This window comes from Sciurus carolinensis, chromosome 11 (genome assembly GCF_902686445.1).
Source record: "Sciurus carolinensis chromosome 11, mSciCar1.2, whole genome shotgun sequence".
NCBI classification, from domain to species: domain Eukaryota; kingdom Metazoa; phylum Chordata; class Mammalia; order Rodentia; family Sciuridae; genus Sciurus; species Sciurus carolinensis.
This window is the reverse complement of record NC_062223.1, coordinates 22,531,072-22,549,183: the sequence shown is the minus strand read 5'-3', so window position 1 is coordinate 22,549,183 and position 18,112 is coordinate 22,531,072. Positions and strand designations below refer to the sequence as shown.

The 18,112-nt window shown below is 40.4% G+C and overlaps 1 pseudogene; it reads right to left on the bottom strand.

Moving 5' to 3' along the window:
• Nucleotides 1–275: 275 nt before the first annotated feature.
• Nucleotides 276–7,405, bottom strand: LOC124960733 (olfactory receptor 4C6-like; annotated as a pseudogene).
• Between the last annotated feature and the right edge of the window lie 10,707 nt (nt 7,406–18,112).

Genomic DNA, 18,112 nt, shown 5'->3' with positions numbered 1-18,112 from the left:
ATGACAGAAATCAGAGAGAAATGACAACCGGAGGAAGATGAGGGTTCATTTCAGACGGAGAAGCAAAACCCTAAGGAGAGGAAAGGGTTGCACAGCTATTTGAGAGAGGAGAGGGTTCACAATGTGCTTGGAGAGGTAGAGGCAGTAGCAAGATGGATCAGAGAATTCCAGGGCAGTAGGAGGGGATACTAACGTGATGAGGAACAAAGCAGGACATCAAGTAAGAGGGCATCACAAACTCCATGTTGCTCACATCATAAGTTACAACACAGATTTTTAAACTTTTTAAATTTCTAAGTTCCCTGGGGAGAATGGACAGCTTAATTCTCACCCATTTCTGAAAGAACCACTAGTTCTTCTGGGAAACAGTCACAGTTCTTAACATGACAGTTAGCTGCCAACTGAAGTCTCCTGCTTCATCCAAAGTTTCTTCATGGCAGTTTTCACCTTGTGTTCCTCAGTGTGTAGATCAAAGCATTCAGCATGGGTGTGATAATTGAATTGGACATGGCCATCACCTTGTCTATGGGGTAAATAGCCACAGGCCTCACATACAAGAAAATACATGGCATGAAGAACAACATGACCACCGTGAGGTGGAAGCCACAGGTGGAGAGGGCTTTGCATTTCCCTTCAGAGCCGTAAGACTTCAGGGAGCAGAGGATGGCCACGTAGGAGGTGATTAGGGTAAGGAAGATGGCCATGCACATCGCTCCACTTTTGAGGATAACTAAGAGACCTAGAGTCCAAGTGTCCATGCAGGCAATTGTCAGTAAGTGAAACAAGTCACACATAAAGTGATGGATGACATTGGGGCCACAGAAGGGTATTCTGTACATGAAGAGAAGCTGTATTCTTGTGTGCATGGATCCCCCCACCCAGGCCCCTCCCACCATCAGGCAGCACACTCAAGGTCTCATTATGCTGCTCTAGTGCAGGGACTTGCAGATGGCCACGTAGGGATCACAGGCCATTGAAAGATAGAGGGAGCCCGCACCTGAATAAACACAGGCTTCCCCAAACTGCCCCCAGCCTCCTGAAAGTGGTAAAGAATTTTCTGTCTCTCATCTTATCTGTGAAGGCCAGGGGGGCTGACCCAAGAGCAAACCCTGCTAATGAGGGCTCGGGGCCACTTAGCGTCACCGGTTGAGGACGCAGAGGACCAGGCTCGAGCTTGCTAATAAATGACTCTTTGTTGCTTGCATTGATCGTGGTCTCTGGTGGTCTTTGCGGGGTCTCGAGCCTTTGGGCAAAACATATGGGGGCTCGTCCGGGATGCCCCAAGCCCACCCAGACACCTGATCATAGAGTCATAAGTGACACCTTCAGCCAGTGAGTAAGGCATTGCCATGTGTTTTCTGGTCTGGATTGCCTGCAGGTTCTGGTTCTGGGCTGGCATAGTCCTGGCGGACACGCTATAGGACCCCAGCAGGGTCTCGGGAGACGTCACCTCAACCCGTTGGGTGACTCTGTCACATCTGGGCAGTTTTTGTGCTGCATCTGGGAAATTCTGTCACATCTGGATGACTCTGTCACATCTGGATAGCTTTTGTGCTGCATCTGGATGACTCTGTCGCATCTAGGTGACTGTCACATCTGGGCAGCCTTTGTGTTGCATCTGAGCAGCTTTTCTGTTGCATCTGGACAGCTTTTGTGCTGCATCTGGGCGACTCTGTTGCATCTGGATAACTCTTTGTCCCATCTGGGCAGCCTTTGTGTTGCATCTGGGCAACTCTTTGTCACAATCGGAAATTGTTTGTTTTTGTTGACAAAATACCAGTTAGCCAATTTCTGATTTAGCGTGCTATATGTCTGTGTATTGTACCGTATGGTCATTACTCTTGTCTCATATTAAATTCTTCATTGTGTTAATCTGATCTTAGGCTTAGGGATACTCATTGCAGGGTACTTTACAGTCCTTCTCCTTGTTCCTGAGAGATTTGTTTACTCCAATTCCCCTAGGCAGAGAGCTCAGCAGCTCCATTCCTCAAAAGTAGTAAGAAATAATGTTTTGTGATTTTCTGCATTCAAACCTAACCTGATTTCTCAACCAGGAAGAAAAAGGGTTAAAAAGTCTTAGGTGATCCTCCCCTCCCCCCTGCCTGGCCTTGCTGAAGCCTGCATTGGAATGTAAATTGCAGCAGTCTCAGTGGGAAAGGGGGGGTGACCTGAAGAAAAGAAAAAAAAAAAAGATGTCCGTTTTAAACTCCTGGGCTGTTACACAGAACTAACTCATTTTCTAGGATTCTTGTTTTGTTTTGTTTTTCTTTAATGCTGTATTTTGAGCTCATAATTTTGATCCTGCATACCTAGGTTAATGATTTTTCTCTTTTTGATCAGTTCTATTTTTTATTCAACTAGAATTTTTGAATATCTGTTACATTGCAATGGAGATTCACCTATAAAGTTACAAGGCCTTTGATTTTGTATTATTTGTATGTTGTGCTAATGTCATCTTTTGTCTGTACCAAAACTGAGCACTCCTAAAATTAAAATTTAAAAATGGATCCAAATACTTTTATTCATGTGATTTAAAAGGGGTCGATTTAAATTGGGTAAACTAATAAAAGTAAAATGTCTTTAGAAATAACTCACAAGTCTCTAGGTGGTCAAACTAATGGAATGTTGATGTTAAACAATGTCTAATATCAATTGTTTCTAGGACTTTTCTTCAACAGGAAAGAGACAGCAAATACTGTTCAGGACACGTGTCTGATATCTTGGTTTTTACAGAATAAGTGAATTAGAGTTAACATGTATGGGTTTACTCAAATGTGTTTGTTGGTGACATCTGATTAATTTGCAAACTTAAAATGCTAATTGTTAAATAACATCAATTACTTTTAACTCCTTAAATTCCATGGAGTAACATACTTAAACATTATTGGTGGTTTCATAGGTAGGTAAATTAAAAAGTGTTTAAAATCGCTTTGTGTCATTACTAAAAACAAGTTTATTAAGAGTTATGTTCTATCAGGTAAAACCTCAACCCAGAGGGTGAGAGTTCCATCTGCTCCCTTACCACTTCCCCCTGCTCCCCCTCCAGTTCTGCAAATCTTCAAGGAGATCTTAGATTTGGATTTAGAGTTACCATCTCCCCTCTCACTGTGTATCAGTTAGAGCACTATAAACAACAAAGTATTTTATCTTGTTAAAATAGAGTGATTTATCTAAATTCAGAAATTTCATAAGAGTTGTTTCAGAATGTGGACAAAAAGGGATCAACAGATAGGAAAGAGAAAATAAAAGGTTCTGAGTTTGGAAATGCATTTAAGAAAAAGGAAAAGAAAATGTTTCTGGGTAAGAAAGTACCTGTGTGATGGAATACATGAGGGTCTAAGTAAGTGCTAAGAAGGTCTGTGTGTAAGTGAAGGGCAAGTTTCAAAAAGTTTGTGTGTAACTAAGATGGTTGTATGTATATGAGACAGTTGAAGCTATTTAAGGTTTATCCTAAGGTGAAATACTAATGTTCTGAAATAAGCCAAAATTTAACCAATATGGTAAAATGACAGGGTAAAATGACAAGGATTTTTTAGCAACACTAATTTACTCTTAACTTTGTGTCTATTAAGTTTTATTCTTTAAAACAATTAGTCTTAAAAATTGGGGTTTATACAATTATGATTAAACAACTGTTAAGAATATTGTACTATGTTACAGAGTCTAAATTTTTCTTTAAAAACTAAATTTAGTAAGATTAAAGTGTCAAGGTAATTGTGAAATGGTCACTCCTTGTATATTAAATGTATTCATATTTTCCAGGTATACAAGTTTTTAAAGCAGGAAATTTGTCAAGCTGCTATTCTCCAGAATCAACTTGTCTGTACTGGTAATATTAAACTTAAAGAGTACATTTTATTGGGGATTTATTTCTATCATTTAATGTTCTATTATGGGACATATTATCAGTAAGGTATATGTAAAATTGGTTACTTATTTCACTGAGATAAAAATTTAAATGCAAATGTCTATCTAAGAGTTAGTGACAGTCTGATTTGTTTAAAGTTTCATATTGTAGAAGGTGAAAGCATTTTGCTACACAAAAGAAAAGTTAAAAGCTCTCTCAGCCCTTCTTTGATTGATTCCTGTTTTGGATATAATCTTAGACTGTGTTAACTAATGTTCATATGGACTCAGGAATCAATATATGTAAATTTCATCAGTTCCCTTCTCTAGTTCCTGCCCACCTTACAGTAACTTTGGACAGTGGACTTCTTTGAGAGCTACACAGAATTCCTAACATTGCAGTTGTGGGAAAAAGTTATGCAGATGTTCTAGTCTGCGTAACTCTCCTGAAAACAAAGAATAATGCTTACATAGTCTTTAACCTAATAATAAGACATGTATAAAGATTGCTAACATAACTCTTTAGGTCTGCATTTTCATCAGAGAAAAGAGCTCCATCTGATCTCAGCTTAATTTTCAAAATCTGTGTTTATAAACCTTTATTTTCTAATACTCCTTTGACCCCCACTGAACTTGAAAATTTGGTCACACTGGTTATGGCAAAAGGGGCAAAAATTAGCTTTAGGATTAAAACATTTTACTTAAGACTTGTGAAGACCCCTGCCTTACCTGAGATAAGGTTCTGCCTCACCCTGCTACATGTTAGAATGGCTCCAAAGAAAGCCAGACTTTAACTCATTTAAAGTTGTGCTCAAAAGTTTGATGTTTGTTGTAAAGATTACTGTGATCTCAAACAGGGTATATAATGTAGAACTCAGCCAAAATTCAAGATAACTATTATACAAGCTAAATATGTTTTACTCTTGTTAATTTCATTTTGTAAAACTGTTGCCTGTTACTGTTTTGCAGAAGTAGCTGCTTCCAGAACATACAACCTAGGTAACTTGTGATAATAGGCCATCACCTTCAAAACAGATAGTATGTGGTAGTACTTTAATAAAAGGGTAAATGACTGTAAAGTTATGGACATTAAAGTTAAAGTCCAGTACTCTTACTTTATGACTGGTGAGACTGGCTTGCTGGATGATTAAGATCAAACTTAGAAATTGGAATTAAATATAGAGGCCAAGAGAAAAAAAAAAAAAAAACAGTATCTTGCCTTCAAAGTCAGCCTGAACCCAGGGAATAAGAGAACTTCTCTAAGGAGCGCTGCAACTCTGGGTCACACAACCTCCTGATCAAGGAGATTTTTGATACTAGAGAATAAAAATCACTCAGTGCATCTGCTGCAGAGGAGGGTCATGGAAAAAGGGAGAAACCCCTAATGCTTTCAAGGAAAACCACCTCATCGAGAAGACCCTACCTAACCAATGGCACTGGTGGAGCTAAGAAGCTGCTCTTAAGTTCTCTATGAGTGACCCCTGTGGAAACTCAGCTGACTCTTTAACAAGACAGGAACCAGGTCAATTTGACCAGCTTGATCTTGGACACCCAGCAAAACAGTTAAAACCAAAATATAGACATTCTTGGGCATTTAAAAGAAATAATAGTTAAAAGTAACTTAAGATGTACACTTGTGTTAACGCACTAAAATTAAGAGTGGAAGCTACAAAAGAAAGATTCTTAGGCAAATGTGCCTGATAACTATCAAGGGAAACTGCCAGAGTAAGAAGATTTTAGTCATTTTAAGGCCTACAGTCACAGGTAGGCTTAATCTATGTTTGCTAGTATGATTATCTAGCCCTAAGTAACAGAAATATAGAGATCTCTACTTAACACAGGCTATACCAATAAAGGGATACTGTATAAAGTAACTATATTTTCTGGGGACCTTAATGACATTAAGAGTTAAATATTGTGTTTACATTCCTGATAACCTGGACAATGTTAAAGTCCCCAAATAAGGGCCTTGTCCCCTCCAGCCTTTGCTAGGCCTTGTTATGGGAACAACTTCTCAGTTCTTCCACCCCCTGGTGAGGAATTATTGACTTCTGTCATCTTTATGATATTCATTGGCATGTTCCAGATTCCACAACATTTATATTGTATCAATCTCATTTCAGTACTCATGTCTTTTTGTTCTTCTCTCAGAGAAGCACCCATCCCCAGATGCCTTTACAGCCTGCTCTTCCCCAACCAGACTTCTACCTTGGACCCCTCAGTTGACCCAATTTCTAAAAAGGGAACTCCAAACTGCTTGCCCTACACTGCCCACTTCCAGCTCGAAGATGCCAGATTGGTCATCACCCATTTTCCCTACAGCAGTGAAGGAGTTCCTAGTATTAGAGGGGTAAATGAAGTCAGAATTGGGGACAGGCAGTTAGTATAGAAATATGGGATCGGGTCAAATTGAGGAAATGAATACCGTGAAGGCCGTCTGCCTCTGGAAGTTGGAGACTGCCCCTGGAAGAGTAGAATGTTAGGGATCTTCTAAGCTCATTGATTACCAAATTTACCTGCCTTTAAAGACTGTAGCAAGGAGGTCTATGTGCAGTCCTGGGAGAAGAATGTTGGTTTTATGCTAATCATTCTGGAGTAGTGAGGAAATCCATGGCAAAAGTCAGAGAAGGACTAGGAAACAGAAAAAAAGAACGGGAAGCTAGTCAGAGCTGGTTTGAATCCTGGTTCAATTTTTCCCCTTGGTTAACTACTCTGGCGTCCGCTATAGTGGGACCCCTATTATTGTTGCTACTAGCTTTAACTATAAGACCTTGTATAGTAAATAAGTTAATTGCTTTTGTTAAGGATAGAATAAATACAGTACAGTTAATGGTGCTAAGGGCCCAATATCAGCCCGTGAAGCAGCAGCAAGGGTTAAAACAATAGAGACCCAAGATTGGCTCTCTAAATGCTCTTGGAGAGGGGGGAATGAAAGATAGAGGGAGCCCACACCTGTATAAACACAGGCTTCCCCAAACTGCCCCCAGCCTCCTGAAAGTGGTAAAGAATTTTCCATCTCACATCTTATCTGTGAAGGCCAGGGGGGCTGACCCAAGAGCAAACCCTGCTAATGAGGGCTCAGGGCCTCTTAGAGTCACTGGTTGAGGACACAGAGGACCAGGCTTGAGCTTGCTAATAAATGACTCTTTGTTCTTGCATTGATCGTGGTCTCTGGTGGTCTTTGCGGGGTCTCGAGCCTTTGGGCACAACACCATCATGGTGAGCAGGATGATCCCCACACCTCCAAAGAAATGCTCTGCAAAGAGCTGGGTCATGCAGCCTGGAGGGAGATGGCAGTACTCTCAGAGACGGAGTCCACGATCAACTTGGGGACAATGACTGAAGAGTAGGTGACATCCAGAAAGGACAGGAAGGTGAGAAAAAAGTACATAGGTGACTTCAGACTCTGACTTGTAATCATGGTCATCACAGTGAGTAGATTTCTCAGCACTGTGATCACATACATGATTAGGAATACAGCAGAAAATATTTTCCTCAGCTCCTGGTTCTAGGTAAGACCCAAAAGGATGAATTCTGTCACATTGTTCTGCATTCCCATCTACCTGGTGTGTATATGAGCTTTTCTTGAAAGCTGGAGCACCTACAAAAAAGCAACATATGATTTATAGTTCATTATTAGTTGACTTCCTAGTTGATTTCTAGGACCCCAGGAACTTGTCTATTTGTTATTCATTTGTTCGTCAACCAAGAATTTGACTTTTGGGAAAATGTGCTAAATATAGAATTTACAGATGCATACTTCATTAGTGAAAGTTTACCTCATGTCTTTTGTGTTTTCAAATTATTCTTCCATGTTTAATTGTTTTTCCTTCTTTCTTCTAATAACTTAAAGATTCTTATTAATAGTAGCCTAAATTTTTGGCCACCTACCTGATTCCAAGCACTAGAATAATGTTATGATTAGCTTTATCTTTCAGGTGAAGATGCTAACTCCAACAGAGTTTAGGAAACTTAGCCAAGATTGCATAGCTCACAATAGTTCAGTCAAAATGTGGACTGCATATTCTCACTCCAGACTCAGTATGCTCCAACATCAGTACGCTTTCTGTTAGAGATGGAGCAATTATCCTGTTTTTTCTTTAAAACAACCTAGTGAAATGAATTATTCTTCTTGTGCTCTTTTTCAAAATCATATTGTTATGGTTCACATATGAGGTGATGACCAAAAGGTGAAATGTTTGGTTCTGGGAGTTTTGATCTAATCAGTTCATTAATTACCTGATAGGGATTAACTGAGTGGTAACTGTAGGCAAGTAGGGTGTGGCTGGAGAAGGCTGTGGTTCCTGAGATCTTACCTTATGGTTTCTATTTTTTCTCTGGTCTGCAATGTTTCTCTCTCTCTCTCTCTCTCTCTCTCTCTCTGTGTGTGTGTGTGTGTGTGTGTGTGTGTGTGTTTTCTGGTGGCCATGTCCTAATCTGCTTTCTTCTGCCAACTTCTTCTGCCATGATGTTCTACCTCGCCTTGGGCTCCAGAGAATGGAGTCAGCCATCTATGGACTGAGACTTGCTGAAACTGTTAACCCCCAAATAATCTTTTCCTCCTCTAATTGTTCTTGTCAGGTCTTTTAGTCACAACAGCAAAAAAAATCAGATTAAAACAAATATGGTATTGCTTTTGTAGTTTTGTATTTTACTTCTAAATTTTGAATGATCAAATATACCTAAAAGTGGTGATTATTTAATGCCCAACTAACATATTGTTTAATGATGAAAATTTAACCTAAATCTTTTCTTTTAGATTCTCTGTCCCCTAAATGTGGCAAAAGATTCCTGAACATAATTATGACAACTAAACAATTAGCTTGCAGGTTGATTTCCTTGCTGGGCACTGTGCCACATATGAGAGGTGTATTACCTCATGTAAACTGGATGATACCACACCAGGTAGGAACTGTTATTCCTCCCATGGGAAAGAAATCCTGAAAACTTGGAAGCTATGTTATAATTTTGTAACTAGTGCTTTGTGGAGTCAGTGTTTTTATCACATAACTCAAATTTTTACGTACTATATACCATTATTAGAGAAGAGAAAATCACATTATGTGGTACTTCAGGAGGATTGCTACGACAACCAAGATGAAGCTGTAGTGGAAACATGACTTGCCTTGCCAGGTATTTTTGTAGGAGCTTTAAAGTTAAATGTAGATTATATTGTGCCCTGAATGAGGACATGCTTGGTAATCTATGATCTACCTCAGCTCCATCCCTTACACAAAGCCCAGAGCATTCACAGGGGTCCTGAAGGCCCCGCATTACAAAAGCCTCTCCCTCCTTGCCCCAAAACTAAGGTCTTTATTGCAAAAACCTTTGTGAGTTCAAGGAGCACTAGTTCAGGAAGTGGAAAGTGGATCATATTCTAGGCTGCCTTCTTAGTGTACTGTCACATGGTCACCCTGCTGACTTCCACAAGCCTTGCTTTCTTCATCTGCAGGATAAGGATGGCCCAGTGAGGAGTAGCAGCAGGAGGGACTCTATTCTCCTCAAACATAAAAACTCAGTTTGTTTTTTTTTTTTTTTTTTCAGTGATTGCTTAGGCCTCTGGGTAAGATTTCCTCAGGGGGTTGGTTCTTTCCTTTTCACATCATGCAAAGGTCAATGCTCTGCATGGGAGTGGTTCCCTGTCTCCTTCTGGAATTTTCCCCCTTAAGAGGATGTCTCCCCTAACTCCACCCTATTCTGTCCATCACAAAAGAAGCTCCTCCCAGTCCTTGCCCCCTTTATCCTGCATATTGTAAATAAAGGAGAGTTGGGAGATCCATTTTTTGTAAAGAAAAACCACCAGTGAAGCCAGAATTAAGGACAGGTGAAAGACCCTCCGTCCCCCTGTCCAAGGAAAATCACGCGAACACTGGCTGCAAAAGCAAGAGGCTATTTATTAGGTACACAGGCACCTGCGGGTGTGCAGCAAAACCTCAGCCGGAGCTTCGGTGAAGTGGCACACCGGGCTTTGGGGTACAGGTTTTTTATAGGGTAAAGGGGCAAGTTTCGCCCGCGGTAGGCAACAGGTTTCTTATTGGTTATTTTGAATCCAGCATTTAGACATCCTTGGAAAAGCCATAAATTTACTTTAACTGGAGAGGGGGGATGATAGATAGAGACACAGACAGAGACACAGGCTTCCCCAAATTGCCCGCAGCCTCGCACTTCCGCACCTGCATAAACACAGGTTTTTCCCTACTTGCCTGCAGCACGGGTCATAAAAATGGTAAAGAATGTATAAACACAGACTTCTCTCATCTTATCTGTGAAGTCCAGGGGAGCTGACCCGAGAAGGAACCTTACTAAGGATAACCCTCCGGGAGGGGTGGGTCAGAGCGGCTCAGAACTTAAGATAACACGTTTCACAAGCCATAATTTTACTTTGTCATTTACAGTCCTTTGCTATCTCATCCTATTTACTCTGTCCTTGGTCAGGAATCTGGTATCAGAAGTTTTACAGGACAGTTTTATAGTTCCTGCTTATCAGCTCCTGTTAGTTCAGACATGCTCTGACTTTCCCAATTATCCTGCCCTTTCTTAGCTAAATCTTCAGATAAATTCCTTTAGCATGCCCCGTTAATGATTTTTCTTTTTCTCTTAAAATAGGCCTGAGCTGGTGGGGCAGGGGTCTTTTCATTCCCCCCTTTTTCTTTATCATGGATAGAATCTTATATCCATTTGTCCATCCTGCCTCAGTTATGCTGATGTTCTAAAAGTCCCAAGAAGTGAGCGCACCCTACATTTTTTATAGGTTAAAGTCTCTTTTGTTCTTCAGTTTTCTCCCCCCTTACCTCTCTCTCCTTCCTCCCTACGTGACTAGGCCCGGTTTTGCATAAGTGAGAAGCCAAGGGCAGGGGGACGGCCAACGTGATTCAGGCAGGTAAGGGCCCAGGGGGCATTAATTAGCATCTCCTTGCTTGCAGTCCTTGATAAAGGCAGGTAAATTTGGTCATCAATGGGCTCTGGAGATCCTTGACATTCCATTCTCCCAGGGGCAGTCTCCAACTTCCAAAGGCAGATGGCTTTATGGCCTCCATTTCCTCGAATTGACCCAATTCCCTATTTCTACACTAACTACATGTCCTTAATTCTGGCTTCATTCCCCTCTTTAGCTATAGGAACTCCCAACTGCTTTAAGGAAAAGGGGGCGTCGGTCGTTCTGGCTGCTTCGAAGCTGAAAGGGGGCAGCGAGGGGCAAGCAGTTTGGAGTTCCTTTTTTTTAAAAAATCGGGTCAATCGAGGGGTCCAAGGTAGAAGTCTGATTGGGGAAGAGCAGGTTGTAAAGTCATCTGGGGGTGGGTGCTTCTATGATAGAAGAACAAAAAGACATGAGTACTGAAATGCAATTAGTACAAAGTAAATGTTGCAGCATCTGGAGCATGCCACTGAGTATCATGAAAATGACAGAAGTCAATTTCTCACCAGGCGGGTGGAAGAATTGAGAAATTGTTCCCATAACTAGGCCTAGCAAAGGCTGGAAAGGACAAGGCCTTTATTTGGGAACTTTAACATTGTCCAGGTTATCAGGAATGTAAACACAACATTTAACTCTTAATGTCATAGATATCCCAAAAAATATAGTTTAGCTAGTTAAGTCATCTGATTTTGTAAAATATCCCTTTATTGGTATAACCTGTGTTTAGTAGAGAGCTCTATACTTCTGTTACTTAGGGCTAGGTAATCATATGAGCAAACATAGATCAAGTCTACCTGTATAGCTTAGGAAGGTCTGCAGGCCTTAAACTGACTAAAAACTTCTGACTCTGGCAGTTTCTCTTGATAGTTATCAGGCACATTTGCTGAAGAATCTTTCTTTCATTTGTAGCTTCCAGTTTTTATTCTAGTGGACTAACACAAGTGTACATCTTAAGTTACATTTAACTGTTATTTCTCTTAAATGCCCAAGAATGGTTATATTTTGGTTTTAACTGTTTTGCTGGGTGTCTAAGATCAAGCTGGTCAAATTGACCTGGTTCCTGTCTTGTTAAGGAGTCAGCTGAGTTCCCACAGGGGCCACTTGTAGAGAACTTAAGAGCAGCTTCTTAGCTCCACCAGTGCCATTGGTTAGGTAGGGTCTCCTTGATGAGGTGACTTCCTTTGGAAGCATCAAGGGATGTCTCCCTTTTTCCATGACCCTCCTCTGCAGCAGATGCACTGAGTGATTTTTCATCCTCTAGTCTCAACAATCTCCTTGATCAGGAGGTTGTGTGACCCAGAGTTGCAAAGCTCCTTAGAGAAGTTCTCTTATTCCCTGGGTTCAGGCTGACTGAGGGCAAAAGATCCAAATATTGGTCTATCTTGCCTTCTGTATTTAATTCCAATCTCTAAGTTTGATCTTAATCATCCAGCAAGCCAGTTTCACCAGTCATAAAGTAAGAGTACTGGGCTTTAACTTTAATGTCCATAACTTTACAGTTATTTACCCTTTTATCTAACTGGAGTCTGCATTAGTACTGGAAGTTACTACTATCTGTTCTATAGGTGATGGCTTATTATCATAAGTTACCTAGGTTGTGTATTCTTGAAGCAGCTACTTCTGCAAAACATTAACAGGTAACAGTTTTACAAAATGAAATTAGCAAGAGTAAAAATATATTCTGCTTGTATAATAGCTATCTTGAATTTTGACTGAGAACCACATTATATTCCCTATTTGAGATCATAGTAATTTTACAACAAAAACCAATCTTTTGATTATAACTCTAAATAAGCTGAAGTCTGACTTATTTTGGAGTCACTCTAACATGCAGTAAGGTGGGAGGCAGAGCCTTATCTCAGGTAAGGCGTGGCTCCTTACAAATCTTAAATGTTCTAATTCTGATGTTGATCTTTGCTTCTTCCTTAAATATCATTAAGTAGTTTACATATACTGTTTCCTGAGTCTATATAAACTTTATAATTAACACAATTTAACATTGTATCTAAAACATGAATCAAAGAAAGGCTGAGAGAGCTTTTAGTTTACTTTTGTGTAGCAAAATGCTTTCACCTTCTACAATATGAACCTTTAAACAAATCAGGCTCTAACTTTTATAAATACATTTATATTTGAAGTTCTTTATCTCAGTGTAAAAAGTAACAAATTTTACATATACCCTATTGATAACAGGTCCTATAATAGAACATTAAATGATAGAAATTAATCCCCAATAAAATTTACTCTTTATAAGTTTAAAATTACCATTACAGACAAGTTTAATCTGGAGAATAGCAGCTTGATGAATTCCCTGCTTTAAAACTTGTATACCTGAAAAATATGAACACATTTAATATACAACTAGAAACCATTTCACAATTACCTTGACACTTTTATCTTACCAAATTTAGTTTTTTTTTTTAAATGTGGACTCTGAAACACAGTACAATACTCTAACAGTTGTTTAACCATAATTGTATACACCCCAATTTTTAAGACTAATTGTTCTAAAGAATAAATCTTAATAGACACAAAGTTAAGAGTAAATTAGTGTTTCTAAGAAATCCTTGCCATTTAACCATGCTATTTTACCATATAGATTAAACTTTGGTTTATATCAGAACATTAGTATTTCACCTTAGGAAAAACCTTAAATAGCTTTAGCTGTCTCACATACATACAACCAACTTAGTTACACACAAACTTGTTGAAACTTGCCCTTTACTTACACACAGACTTTCTTAGCACTTACTTAGACCCTCATGTATTTCATTACACAGGCACTTTCTTACCCAGAAACATTTTCTTTTTCTTTTCATTAAATATATTTTCAAACCCAGAACCTTTTATTTACCAACCTATGAAAACACCAATAATGTTTAAGTATGATACCCCATGGAATTTGAGGAGTTAAGAGTACTTGATGTTATTTAACAATGAGCATTTTAATTTTGCAAATTAATCAGATGTCACCAACAAACACATTTGAGTAATCCCATACATGTTAACTCTAATTTACTTATTTTGTAAAAACCAAGAAAGCAGGCAGGTGTCCTGAACAGTATTTGTTGTCTTTTTCCTGTTGAAGAAAAGTCCTAGAAACAATTGATATTAGACATTGTTTAACATCAACATTCCATTAGTTTGACCACCTAGAGACTTGTGAGTTATTTTCAAAGACATTTTACTTTCATTAGTTTACCCAATTTGAATTGAACCTTTAAATCACATGAATTCAAAGTATTTGGATCCATTTTTAAATTTTAATTTTAGGAGCGCTCAGTTTTGATACAGACAAAACATGACATTAGTACGACATACAAATAACACAAAATCAAAGGCCTTGTAATTTTAACTTTATAGGTGAATCTCCATTGCAATGTAACAGATGTTCATAAACTCTAGTTGAATAAAAATAGAACTGATCAAAAAGAAAAAATCATTAACCTAGGTATGCAGGATCAAAATTATGAGCTCAAAAATACAGCATTAAAGAAAAACAAAACAAATGAAGAATCCTAGAAAATGAGTTAGTTCTGTGTAGAAGTTTAAAATGGACACCTTTTTTTTCTTTTCTTCAGGTTACCCCCCCCTTCCCACTGAGACTGCTGCAGTTTACATTCCAATGCAGGCTTTGGCAAGGCCAGGCAGAGGGGAGGGAGGATCACCCAGGACTTTTTAACCCTTTTTCTTCCTGGTTGAGAAATCAGGTTAGGTTTGAATGCAGAAGATCACAAAACATCATTTCTCACTACTTTTGAGGAATGGAGCTGCTGAGCTCTCTGCCTAGGGGGATTGGAGTAAACAAATCTCTCAGGAACAAGGAGAAGGACTGTAAAGTACCCTGCAATGAGTATCCCTAAGCCTAAGATTGGATTAACACAATGAAGAATTTAATAGAAGGCAAGAGTAAAGACCATATAGTACAATACACAAACAGACAGACACGTAGCGCGCTAAATCAAAAATTGGCTAGCTGGTACTTTGTCAATAAAAACAAACAATTTCCAATTATATCAAAGAGTTGCCCAGGTGCAACACAATGCCCAAATGGGGCCAAGAGTTAACCAGAAGCGACAAGTCACCAGAATGCAGCACAGAAGCTGCTCAGATGTGAGAGTCACTCAAATGCGACAGAGTCGCAAAGACCCTTCTTTGGGCCAGCCTACGTTGAAGGTTGGCCATTCAGAGTGCAGAGGGTTACTCACTTCTTCTTTTTGACCTCGACCGACAAGTTGCCGGCACAGTTCCGGACGTCTTGCCAATGGTCGAGGGTGAGACTCAGGGGGGTTACCATGGATTGCCCCATTTCAGTCTCGCTGGTAAAAAGGAATTTAAGAAACAGGCACAGGACACAAGAAAACACAGACCAGACAACAGATTACAAATGCTGCGTGTCTTCGGTATGGACCGAAGAAATCAAATGTCGGAGAGTGCAAGCCCCTCCGGCCAAAAACAAGTCCCGACGAATCGAGCACCAAACAAGTCCCGACGAATCAGGCACCAAACAAGTCCCGACGAATCGGGCACCAAACAAGTCCCGACGAATCGGGCACCAAACAAGTCCCGACGAATCAGGCACCAAGACCCCTAGGACGTCTCCCAGGGTGGCAGGGGAGAAGTCTGAGTTCGTCAACTCCTTCTCGGGCTGCCCAAAGTACAAAGTGACCACGCGTGATCATACAAATGCTGCACTCAAGAAACGTAGAAACAAACACGAAACACAAAACAAACACGACAACGAGCTCGAGCTGGCCAGTTTACCTCTCAGTAGTTCTTCCAGAATTTCCTCGGGCAGGGATTCGGGGCAGCAAGAACACAAATCTCGATGGAACCTCCAAATGAAAGACCCTCCGTCCCCCTGTCCAAGGAAAATCACGCGAACACTGGCTGCAAAAGCAAGAGGCTATTTATTAGGTACACAGGCGCCTGCGGGTGTGCAGCAAAACCTCAGCCGGAGCTTCGGTGAAGTGGCACACCGGGCTTTGGGGTACAGGTTTTTTATAGGGTAAAGGGGCAGGTTTCGCGCACGGTAGGCAACAGGTTTCTTATTGGTTATTTTGAATCCAGCATTTAGACATCCTTGGAAAAGCCATAAATTTACTTTAACTGGAGGGGGGGATGATAGAGACACAGACAGAGACACAGGCTTCCCCAAATTGCCCGCAGCCTCGCACTTCCGCACCTGCATAAACACAGGTTTTTCCCTACTTGCCTGCAGCACGGGTCATAAAAATGGTAAAGAATGTATAAACACAGACTTCTCTCATCTTATCTGTGAAGTCCAGGGGAGCTGACCCGAGAAGGAACCTTACTAAGGATAACCCTCCGGGGGGGGGGGGGTCAGAGCGGCTCAGAACTTAAGATAACACTTTTCACAAGCCATAATTTTACTTTGTCATTTACAGTCCTTTGCTATCTCATCCTATTTACTCTGTCCTTGGTCAGGAATCTGGTATCAGAAGTTTTACAGGACAGTTTTATAGTTCCTGCTTATCAGCTCCTGTTAGTTCAGACATGCTCTGACTTTCCCAATTATCCTGCCCTTTCTTAGCTAAATCTTCAGATAAATTCCTTTAGCATGCCCCGTTAATGATTTTTCTTTTTCTCTTAAAATAGGCCTGAGCTGGTGGGGCAGGGGTCTTTTCACAGGTAGTTAGTGTAGAAATAGGGAATCGGGTCAATTCCAGGAAATGAAGCCATGAAGTCATCTGCCTCTGGAAGTTGGAGACTGCCCCTGGAAGAATGGAATGTCAAGGATCTCTGGAGCCCATTGATTACCAAATTTACCTGCCTTTATCAAGGACTGCAAGCAAGGAGCTGCTAATTAATGCCCCCTGGGCCCTTGCCTGCCTGAATCACCTTGGCCCTCCCCTTGCCCATGGCTTTTCACTTAATGCAAAACCAGGCCTAGCCACATAGGCAGGAAGGAGAGTTGGGGGGGGAGAGAACTGGAGAACAAAAGAGACTTTAACCTATAAAAGATGTAGGGTGCACTCACTTCTTGGGACTTTAGAACATCAGCCATGGCCCCCTTCTTCCTGCCGGGAGAAGTCTGTATTGTTAACTTTAAATAAAACCTGCTTAATATGCTTGCCTTGGAGTGCTTCTCTAGTGTTCAATCTTCAACATTAGAAGGAGCAGAACTCATCACCGGTAAATGGCAGTATCACCAGCATCCTCCTGGGGCAGTCAACACTTTCCTCCTCCACGCCGGATGCGGCAGAGAAGATTCAGACAAGTTTCTATAGCAGTGCAATTAATACACCATAGCTATCATACTTGTATTGCCTCCTAATAATTAAGGGCAATGTGCAAAGGACTTTTTCTCACTTAATTATCACAGTCTTATGAAGTATGTATCTTTATTGACTGAGTTTCAAAAACAGCAACCGAAGATGAGAGAAACTGTAACCGCCTCACATTTACCAGAGTCTGGTTGCTATTTCTTTGGTAAGCAGGTCTAGTGAAACCATTAACTTGCTATATTGTCCTTCAGCATGTGCATTTCTATACTTGCCTGAGCTCAAATCAAAACAATTAACAGTACTTTGGCCTCTCAGCTGCCTCACAGTGCATCAGTGAGGAACTGTTCTTTGAAAAGTTGTTCTGGTGAGGACAGGGATAATTATAATTAATGCTTTCCTTTTTGCCAGTCCACTTCCCTCACTTTTCCTAAGCACTGGCATTGACAGTGAGCATTTTAAAAAACTTGCTGTACCTGGCCCATTTCCTTAGCTATGATGAAGAATTTGTGAGTTTAAAACAATGCCACTGTTATTGTCTCTGTCACCCCACTGCCACCAACACTAGCAGCCATTCTTGTGGATAGAGACATGACTAAATGAGGAAGCTATGTTTTGACACATAGGGAAATATTGAAAAAAAAAAGATTTCAAAATTAAAACGATCAATCTAACTTAGTACTTAATATTATACATGTTTAAATTTTAAGGGAAACAATGCATTTTATTTTTTTGGTCAAAAACTAGAGGCCAATGGTATAGAAGGAGGGAGAGAAATTACTTTGTGGGCCTGTGTAAAGGAAAGAGAGAGATGGAAAGAAATGGAAAGAGAGTGAAGCCAGAATTAAGGACAGGTAGTTAGTGTAGAAATAGGGAATCGGGTCAATTCAAGGAAATGAAGCCATGAAACCATGTGCCTCTGGAAGTTGGAGGCTGCCCCTGGAAGAATGGAATGTCAAGGATCTCCAGAGCCCATTGATGACCAAATTTACCTGCCTTTTTCAAGGACTGCAAGCAAGGAGATGCTAATTAATGCCCCCTGGGCCCTTACCTGCCTGAGTCACCCTGGCCCTCCCCCTGCCCATGGTTTCTCACTTAATGCAAA